At 41.4% G+C, this 11,233-nt stretch overlaps 1 non-coding gene across 1 annotated transcript; it reads left to right on the plus strand.

Moving 5' to 3' along the window:
- Positions 1 to 5,820: 5,820 nt before the first annotated feature.
- LOC115068714 lies at positions 5,821 to 5,926 on the plus strand. Its single transcript, XR_003848059.1, has one exon. It is a non-coding gene; the product is annotated as a U6 spliceosomal RNA (small nuclear RNA).
- The last annotated feature ends 5,307 nt before the right edge of the window (positions 5,927 to 11,233 follow it).

The raw sequence follows: 11,233 nt of genomic DNA on the forward strand, positions 1-11,233 counted from the left end.
GATGGCTTTCTTCTTTTTATTCAGTTCAGGATCCTAGTCTATAGGGTGGTGCCACACACATTCAGGGTAGGTCTTCCCTCCTCAGTTAAACCTTTCTGGAAATACCCTCACAGACATACTCAAAGGTATGCTTCCATCTAATCCACTTGAGTTGCCAATGTAGATTTACCATCTAGCTTCTGTCAACACCAAAACACACATGACACGTGTGTGTGTGTGTGTGTGTGTGTGTGTGTGTGTACGGTCATATGTTTATGTGTGCTTGTATTATGCAGGTGCACATGTATGTGCACATGTAGAGGCCAGAGGACAACCTTAGTTGTTAATATTAGTCATTGACGACCTTTGTTTCTGAGACAAGTTCCCTCACTGGTATGGAACTTGTCAAAGAGGATAGGCTGGCTGGCCAGTGAGTCTCAGAAATCCACTATCTCTGCCTCCTCAGAGCTAGAATTATCAGTGTGTGACAAATGCTCAGCTTTTTTTCTTTTTTCTTTTTTTTTACATGAGTTCTGGGACTCAAACTCTCAAACTCAGGTTCTTGTGTTTGCAAGACAAGTACCTTACCAACTAAGCCATCTCCATGGCCCCAAACACACCAGTTTTAAGTCATGAAATTCTACCCTGGTTCCAAGAGTCTCATTTTCATCTCATAATTAAAAATGCATTTAGTCCCTCTCTCAAAGTTCCCATAGTCTTTAATAGTCCCACCATTGTTCAAAAGTTCAAAGGCCAAAGTTTCTTCTGATACTCAAGGCAATCACTAAACTAAGAAGCCTTATAAAATCAAAGCATAAGTTACATAATTGCAATATATAATGGCACTGAGTAAATAATCCCATTACAAAAAGGAGAGATGGGGACATAGCAAGGGAAAGCTGGGCCAAAACAAGACTGAAACTCAACAGGGTGAACACTAAATCCTACAGTTCCATGTCTGGCATCTGGAGCTCACAATGTGGATCCATCTGGGTTCTGAAGGTGACCCTGCCCTCCAGCTCTGCTCTTACAATATTCTCCTTCATTCCTGAAGCTTTTCTTGGCAGATATCCCATGGTACTGGTATCTCCAGCATCCTGGGGCCTCCACTGCAACTTAGGCTGCACCTTCCCAACATCACACAATGGTCTCTTAGGGCCTCCTTGCAGTGACTCCAACCTGCCACAAAAGGCCTGACCTCAGTGGGTCACTGGAATCTTGGCACAAGCTTCCATGACTCCCTCACCCTTTCTTCTTTTATTCCTATAAAACCTACACTATGTGGGTAATGTTGTCATGTCCTGCTACCAGCTCAAGATGTAGCCTGGCTCCCTTGGAAGAGGGCTGTGTAATGGTATCTGTATGTCTTGATATTGAATCTGAAAAAACACTGCCCTAGGCAGTGGTTTTCAAGCAGAAAACCTCTTCATTAGCTTTCTCAGTTCAGCATCTGTCCTTTCAAATGAATTTTCATTCTTTCAAGTTGGAGCCTTTGAAGGGTAGGCTCTCGATCTCGTGATACCTTTCCTATTGTCCCAGTTCAGAGCTCCAGGTTTCTCTTTAATGGTGCTAATCTCTGACAATCATAGCTGCTTTTGAACCCAATTTGTCTGCAACTTTAGCTCATTCATACTGTTTTCCTTGCCAACTGCACATTTTTCATATTTTCCTGTTCCACTTTATGGTCTCTCTCACTGTAGATCTGGTTAGGACAACTGAGCATTAATCATGCAACAGCTTAAATGCTATCCTGTCTAAAAATTTCCTCCATCAAATAAATTAGTCTATCACTTTTAAATTCAGTCTCACTCAAGTTCTCAAGACTTGGACAGAATGCAGCTAGAGTCTTGACCAGAACAGCCTATAGCCCAATCCCCAAAGGAGTCCTTGTTCCCTTCTCCTCCAAAATGTTATGAACTGGGTCTCAAATGTCTGCATTTTTCTCAGCATTCTGGTCTTCCAAGATCCCACCAGAATGGCCCATTAAACTCTACTTATAGCACTCCAGGGCTTCAACTCCAAACTCTTCCACATTCCTCCCACAAACCAGTTCCAAAGACCTAGGAACCACATGGTCCAGTGTATCACAGCAACAGCCTCTCTCCTGGTATCAATATTCTGTATTAGTTACTTTTCTTGTCACCTGACAAAAGAAACTCGAGGAAGGAAAGATTTATTTGGACCTTCAGTTTGTGGATACACTCCATCATGGCAGGAAAGGCATGGTGGCAGGAACGTGAGGCATGTGGTCATGATGTTTGCACAGTTAGGAAACAGAGAGACATAAATATTGGTGTTCAATTTGCTTTCTACTTTGTATTTAGTCCAGGAACCCAGCCCGTGGGATGGTGCTATGCATGTTCATAGTTGATCTTCACTCCTCAGTTAAACCTTTGTGGAAGCACCCTCCTAGATGCACCCAGAGGTATGTTTCCATGGTTTATCTAAATGCAATCAAGTTGATGATGAAAATTAACCATCACACCTGTCTACATCTGATTTAACATTTTTAACACTCCTGTAAGGTAAGTGCATAATTATACCCATTCTATAGATGAGTAACTGAAGCTTTTCATGGCTAAGCAACTTTCCCATTGGGGCTGTTCACCCACATGAACACATAGACATAAAAAGAAAGGAAATTATATGTATGTATGTGTGCATGCATGTGCATATTAGTTTCTTTTCTCATCGCCATGACAAATACCTGATAAAAGTAACTTAAGAAAGGAAGGGTTTACTTTGGGTCACAGTTTGAGGGCATGGCCAATCATGGCGGTAAAGTCATGGCATCAGAAGTAGGAGGCAGCTAGCCATTTCATGTCCACAGTCAGAAAGAGAAGACAGACGAATTCTGGTGCTCAGCAGCCTTTCTGCTTTGTACTTAGATCAACTCATGGGAATGGTACCACCCATTCCAGATGGGTTTTCCTGCTCATTATAACTTCTCCATCATCATCTCACCCATTCATTCACCCAGCATCACTGAGGCTTAATTTGCATTGAGGCTCCACATCTGTCCCTGAGAGAGAGGTCACAGGTAGCAGGAGACGGACAATTTTCCTGCAGTTAGAAGGAAAGGTTGTCTAGGGAGGCATGAAAATGAGGACCCTTGCCATGCCCTGCAAAACAGGAACAAAGTAAAAGAGAAACCTAAATAAAAAGTTGTTCCAACTGAAATTTGCCCGAGTGGTGAAACATGCCTCTAATCCCACACTCAGGAGACAAATGCAGAGGAACTGATTTTGAGGCTAGCCTGGGCTGCAGAGTGAGACCCTCTCTAAAACAAAAGCATGAAGGGAACACCTAGGGGTGCAAATGTCACAATATAGTCAGTCTTGTTTGTAGATTTCCAGTACTGCATGTAAATGTCCCTTCTCTGCTGCAGAGCTAGAACTGTAAATAAAATAAATATTAATAAGTTGATATTTATACTGCATTTCCCCAACATGATAACAACCAAGAAAAGACTTAGAAACAAAGTAAGTGTTAAGTTGGTAAAGTTGAGATATATTTCTGTGAAATGCTATGAACTTGCTGTGAAATTAGATTACCTTCAATTCCTTTCTACTAATGCTTACTGCATTTGCAATATTTGAATGCTCACTAAGCTACATTTTGGGGTGGAATACCTCATGAAGAAAAATACAAAAATTATGTGGCCTGAGAGATGCCCTGCTGCTGGTCACTGGAGGGTGGAGTGAGGTGATGACTGTTGTTGCAGAACTATTTCAACATAAATGTAGCAACATTTTACTTACTGAATTTTACTTATTAGCAAAGGTAATATCAATCTTACCACTAGATATTCACCATTAAAGGGTTGGAGAGATGGTAAGAGCACTTGCTGCTCTCATAGAGGACCTGACTTCAGTTACAAGCACACATGTTGGATGGCTCACAACTGCCTGCAACTCTATCTCCAAGGTATCCAACACCCTCTTCTGGCCACACACATCTCAACACACATACATAAATAATAAAGTAAATCTTTAAAAAAATATATTCATCGTTAAACCATGGACATGAGCTCACGTAAACCACCATGGATCCTAACACTGGCTTGAAAATGCTTTTTAATATGCTCTTAAGCATTCCACTCAGGTCATAGCAAACTGAAAAAAATTACATCTGGATTACCTGCGATGAAACCAAGCTAAAGGGAAGATAATGATCTGTCTGCTTGAAAGCTTTTTCTTTTTATCTTTTTTAACTAATGCTAGATTTTAAGTATTAAATTTTTGTGACCTTAAAGACCAAACAAAAACAACTAAGGATTAGCTACACCTATGGTGTAGGTGATAAGGAACAACTGAATAATTATGAGCTGGTAGAAAACCTGGTCAGATCTGCATTTAGGAAGAGCCCTTTGGTGGCAGTGAAGAAGGTAGAGGAGAGAGCAGTGGGATGCCAGGCAGATGGATGCTACAGTAATCTACAGTAGGTGTGACAGAGAGGGAGAGGGCACAGCATAAGGAAGAGGTACTCAGAAGGTGGAATTCATCAGAATTTGTCACTTCTGGATATGGCTTTTAAATCAGGGCAACCACGATGAGGATGCTCAGGCTTCCAGTTGGACAACTTGGAAGATGACAGAACCACTCTGCAATACAGAGAACAGGAGAAGAATGAAGAGGTGGAAGGAACAGCTTTCCATGTTCACCATGAGCAAGGGTATTTTGTCTTTTGTGTGTTTTCCCAATGCTGAGGATCAAACCCAGGGCTTCACACATGCTAAGTGAGTGCTCTACCACCGAGCGCACCAAGGGCATTCATTTTGATGAATAGTCTGTAGTTCACAGGCTGACTGAGAAGACACTCTTGGATACTAAGTGAATTATAGGAACTGGGAGCTAAGGAAAGGAGAAGCCAAGTTGTTACCTTTGGCCATGAAGCCTGCTCAAGGGATTCTTGGGGGGTAGGGGGTGTGCTAAATATTCTTCTCCCTGACAACTTGACTTCTATCTCACAGGCCTGACAGATGCCCTGATGCTGGTCACTGGAGGGTGGAGTGAGGTGATGAGCTATTAATTAAGGTGTGCAGTCTAGCTGACATCTGATAGTACTGCCATGTCCTAGGGACACAATGACCCATGTGTCCAACTTAAAGGACAGAAATTAAAAGGCACGCAACTTGAGCTCACAAGCTTGAGCTCCCCTGAACTGCATTGTTCCCCAGGTACGCACCGGGCAGAATCCACGTCTGCACATTCAGTCCCTGGAGAAACCTAACACCTTTCTCCTCCCTTGGCCAGTGACACCAGGAAATTAACACTCACCCAGGTACATGGACATAATTAAACTGAACAAAAAGACAGCTGCTCTTACTTTTCTGTTTTAATCACCAACACACACTCTTGGGGATTACTAGCTTTGGGGAGATGTGGGGAAGATTACTCTTTCATTAATGTCTGGATTCAGTTCCAATACAATGTCATAAGAGCCTTTTAAGATCAGCCCCCTTGCCAATAGCTCATCCTTTCCACATCTGAAAGGTTAGATTTTGCAAGCCACTAGCAGACAGATATTCATCAGACCCCCAAATGTCTATTAGCTTTAACCAGAAACATAACACAAAAATTATTTCTGTATCTGGATGTCTATGAGAATGTCATTCTAAACCCCCAATGAAATCTCTAATAACTACAAGGAATAAATTCAGCTGATCCTCCATGTGACAAAAGTTAAAAGACCTTTACTTTCCTATAGTTATTACATCTACCATGTGCTCATGTAGCTAAACCAGGAGACACACCTACCTACTAGCAAAACAGGTGAAGACCAGGCATGTTGGAGACTGGGGGAAAGGAAAGTCACAGGTCCATCCAAAGGCATCAAAAGGTGCTTGCTGTGGTGGCACACATACTAAAATTGGAAAGACACAGAGAAGATTAGCATGGCCCTGTGCAAGAGTGACATGCAAATTCATGAAGCATTCCATATTTTAAAAAAATTTTAAAGGCATCAAAAGACAAGAAATCTTAAATCTTATGTATGGGTAAACAAAAGTTGTCTACAGCCAAAAGTCTGTCCTTAAGTACATTCACAGACTGCTTTACATGTTTATATTTTCATTCATTCAGCAAGTATTTCATTAGTGTCTGTTTTCCATTAGGTGCTGTGCTAAGTACCACAGTAGTTAGCAAAAGCAGCAACAGTCCGTACTCTTGTAGAACTTAGACTTGCCCGAAAACAACAGGACTGAGTCATGAGGATGTGAAGCTTACTCTGAAGTCTGAAGTCTAAGTAGGTGGTAACTGGGCAGACAGGAGAAATAAACACAGATGGAACAGTATGTACAGACACCACAGGACAAGAAGAAACAACAGACTATGAAGGAAAAAAAGATGAAAAGGTGGGTAGAACCCACCTTTGTAGATCAAAGATGAAACCTTGCCTTACATATGAAAAAGTGCATTCTGAGAGGCTCACTCTAGCTGACTACAATGACCAGCAGGTATTAGATGAGTGTTAGAGCAGATGTGGATACACAAGCCAGTGGACAGCTCCATAGTCCTCAGCAAGTGATAGCATGTGGGAATGACTTCTGGGGCATTGTCTCAGTTTGTAACTAGGCCTTCAACTCCTTTTGTAAGATAAACATATAGCTTTAATCCCTCATGACCCTTCCTTGCCCCTGGCCCAGAATAAAGAATAATGTGTGTGTGTGTGTGTGTGTGTGTGTGTGTGTGTGTGTGGGTGTGTGTGTGTATGTATTTATTAAAATATCAGTGCTGAGCCCGGCATGGTGGTGCATGCCTTAATCCAAGCACTCGGGAGGCAGGGGCAGGTAGATCTCTTGTGTATTCAAGGCCTGGTCTACCTAGTAAGTTCCAAGATAGCTGGGGCTACAGGGAGACCCTGTCTAAAATTATATATTTATTTATTTATTTATATGTGTGTGTGTATGTGTGTGTGTGTGTGTGCATGCTGAAAGCAGTGAATATCCTTGGAAGCAACAAATTATCCCATTTGTGTTGCAAACAGCAGGTAGAATTAGATCAATAACATCTACTTGTCTGTGCTGTTCTAGATCAGTAGGAGTCAGAAAGGGAAAATCCCCTGAAAAGACAAGTTCCTCTTTTACTTTCCTATTTCATGATGGATGTACTGTTTCAATAAATACAGAGCAGGTTCTTTGTTTGGGAAATAGTTCTGAGAGGATTGAGAAGGTCCAAGTTCCTAGAACACTTCGGCTCACTCTTGGTTCTAACTGATGCCAAGGGGCTAGGCTATCTTTGTTCAGGCACAACTGTAATGTGGCATCTCTCCATCACAATAGTGGTAACTTGGACCATCTGTATTACCTCACAGGTATAACAGTATGTTTAATTCCTTGATCAGTCATTTGGATTTTGTCTCTAAAGAATGGCTCCAGGCCTTAGACATAAGGACTTGCTGCACCAATCTGTGGTTGGTTCCTCATAAGCCTACCATTATCTCCATAGCAACAATCTCCATTCATTATTCTTAGTTTATTTCATTATTCTACCATAAAGATCCTGGCACTTTGATTGTTGTTCTTGTTTGACACAGAGTCTCACTATGCAGCCCAGGCTGAACTTGAACTTGAATCCTTCTACCTTGGCCTTCTAAGGGCCAACATGCCCATCCCAAAACTTTTCATTCTGACTCCATTTAGAAGTCCTGAGATTTTGGGTATCATTTCCAGTCCTGTCCTTAAAGAATGAAAATGAGATACAGAAAGCTTTCAGATGAGCAAAAATAAGTGAATGAATGAATGAATGAATGAATGAATGAATGAATGCAGGTGAGATGGCTCTGCAAGTAAAGGCATTTTCTGCCAAGCCTGATAACCTGAGTTCAATCCCCAAAACCTACAGGTGAAAGGAGAGAGCTGACTTGCACAAGTTGGTTTCTGACCTCTACAGATGACCCTTGGCATATATACACGTGCACACAAAAAAGTAAAATTAAAAATGCAAAAAGAGCTTTTGGATTTTTGAATTTTGGGGGCTTGTTTTGTTTGAGACAGAGTCTCACTGTATAGCCATGGCTGGTCTGGAACTTGCTATGTAGACCAGGTTGGCCTTGAACTTACAGAGATCTGCTTGCCTCTGCCCACTAAGCACTGTGACTAAAGGTGTGCACCACCATGCCCAGGTGTAAAAAATTTGCCACCAGCAAAACTTGTACTGAAATAAATAATAGAGAGGATTCTTAAGGCAGAAGGAAAATCATATCAGACTAAACATCAGAGGTATAGGAAGGAATGAAGAGCAATAAAATGGTAAATATGTGGATAATTGCATTAACTGTCCTCAACAATAACAATCCTGATTAGGTTCAAGTATATGTTGAATTAAAATACGTGAAAACAGGGGGCTGGAGAGATGGCTCAGCAGTTAAGAACACTGGTTGTTCTTGCAGAAGACCCCAGTTCGAATCCCAGCACCCAAGTGGCAGCTAACTCGTCCCAGGGGATCCAACAGCCTCTTCTGACCTCTGTGGGCACTGCACAACATGGATGCACTTACCTACATGCAGGCAATACACACATACACATAAAAATAATGAATAAATAATGTTTTTTGAAGTTTAAGAAAGAACACATGAAAACAATGATGTAAAAACTGGGATGAGGTGATGAAGTGACAGTAAAATGGAATCCCCAAAATGTCTGAGGAGAAAAGCGCCAATTGACATATCTTGATGTGGTAAAGAAACATGATGTGCTATCTAGGGTAACCACTACAGAACATCCCAATAACACATCATTTTCATTATTAATGGAGAGGTGGAACTTAATTCTGAAAATAACCCATCAGTACAAAATAAAACAGCAAAGGCGATAGAAGAGACCACAAATGACTAAGCAAGTGAACAGAAAGGGTTAGGGTTAGTCACAAATTGGAAGCACCCGTACTCTGCATGTGGTGGTGTAGTGTTATTTAAAACTGGGTTTGCATCCGTTGTAACTATATATTGCAAAAAGGAGGACTAAGGAGCAGATGGAAAAGGAAGCAGCGTCACCACCAAGCAGAGAGACTGGACTCAGAAAGTTTCAGTTAAAAACCGTAAAACTGGGACTGGAGAGATGGTTCCACTGTTAACAGCACTGTCTGTTCTTGCAGAAGACCCAGGTTCAAATCTCAGCACCCATGTGGCAGCTAACAACCATCCCTAACTCCAGTTCCAGGGAAGCCGAAGCAATCTTCTGACCTCCGTGGGCACTGCGTGACACAGGTACACTTACATACATGCAGGCAATACATGCATACTCAAAAAATATAAATAATATAGTTTTTTAAAGCCATTAAAACTAGCCTGGTATGGGGGTGGATGCTTTTAGTCCCAGCACTCAGGAGGCAAAGGCAGGCAGATCTCTGTGAGATTGAGATCTCTTGTCTACGTAGCGAGGTCCAGGACAGTTGGTGGGGAGACCCTGTCACAAAAAACAACCAAAACAAAATAAAAACTGGGGCTAGAGGGCTGGAGAGATGGCTCAGTGGTTAAGAGCACTGACTGTGGTTAAGAGCTCTTGCAGAGGACCTGGGTTCGATTCCCAGCACCCACATGGCAGCTAACAACCGTGTGTAACTTCAGTTCCAAGGGATCCAATGCCCTCTTCTGACTTCCACAGGCATTGCACAACACAGGTATACTTAAACACATGCAGGCAATACACTCACACACAGAAAAAATAATAAAATTTCTTTTAAAACTGGGGCTGGAGAGATCGCTCAACAGTTAAAAGCACTTCCCGCTCTTCCAGAGGACCCAGGTTCAGTTCCCAGCATCCACACAAGGCAGCTCACAGCTTCCTGCAACTCCAGCTCCAGGGAATCCATTAACTTCTCTGGCCTCTCTAGCAGGCACCCACATACATGTGGCATACACTCATGCACACACACACATATAAATTTAAAAAACATAAAAACCATGGTGGCACATGTCTGTAGTTCCAGCAGTCTAGAGGTAGAGGCAGGACAATCAAAAGTTCAAGGCCAGCCTGGGCTACATGAGATCCAGTCTCAAAATAAAAAAACAAATGAAAAAAAATAGAACCACAAAAGGCAAGATGAAAGTTTTTGTTTGGTTTTTTTTTTTTTTTTGGTCTTTTTGAGACAGTGTCTCCCTGTAGCTCTAGCTGGCCTGGAACTTGCAATGTAGACCAGTCTGGCCTTGATCTCACAAAGATCCACTTGCCTTTGCCTCCCCAGTGCTGGGATTAAAGATGTGTTCCACCATGGCTGGTAAAACCTTTTATAGGAAGCACTTTTATATATAAAGACACAGAGACTAAAAGGAAATAGGCAGAATTTTATTTGAACATAATACCAGAAGTCCTAGTCACAGTAACTAGCAGAAAAAAATAAATAAAATGGATCTAAATGTGAAAATTTGTTTGCTGAAGACATGATCTTAGATACAGAAAATCCCAAAAACTCCACCAAAATTAAGCTATTACAATTGGTAAAGGAACTCAGTGAAGTTATACAAAGTCAGTATTTCTCTACACTAACAGTGAACTATCTGAAAAAGATGTTAAGTAAGCAATCTCATTTACAACATCAAAAAATAAAAATTAAGTACTCAGGAGTAAATTAAATAGGAGATAAAGTATTTGTAAAATAAAAACTATAAAACATTGTTGAAATATATTGAATAAGGGCTGGAGAAATGGCTCAGCAGTTAAGAACACTATTCTTGCAGAAAACCTGGGTTTGAATCCCAACATCCACATGCAGCTAACAACTGTCCATAACTCCAGGTTCAGGGGATCCGACAGCCTTTTCTGTCCTCCGTGGGCAATGCACAACACGGGTGCACTTACCTACATGCAGGCAATACACATATACATAAAATAAAAATAAGAAATAAATAAAAAGAAATATAGTGAATAAAATATGTGCTGGAAAAAATAATATTGTTAAAATGTCCTTTTTAGCCAAAGTGACCTACAGATTTAGCGTGATCAGAATTCCAATATTAGCCAGGTGTGGTGGTACACACCTTTAATTCTAGTACTCAGGAGACAGAAGCAGGCAGATCTCTGTGGGTTCGAGGCCAGCCTGGTCTACATAGTGAGTTCCAGGCCCAGCTGGGGCTACAGGGAGACCCTGTCTCAAAAAGGCCGAAAAAAAAAATTCCAATGTTACTTTTTATGGAATAAAAAAAGAATCGCAAAACTCAAAATAGCCAAAGCAATCTTTGTATGTGTGCACACGTTTGTGCATGTGTGTACATGTGCATTTGTGTTCATGTGTTTACACATATACATACAGGCACA

Source organism: Nannospalax galili, unplaced genomic scaffold (assembly GCF_000622305.1).
Source record: "Nannospalax galili isolate Female #2095 unplaced genomic scaffold, S.galili_v1.0 scaffold1189, whole genome shotgun sequence".
NCBI classification, from domain to species: domain Eukaryota; kingdom Metazoa; phylum Chordata; class Mammalia; order Rodentia; family Spalacidae; genus Nannospalax; species Nannospalax galili.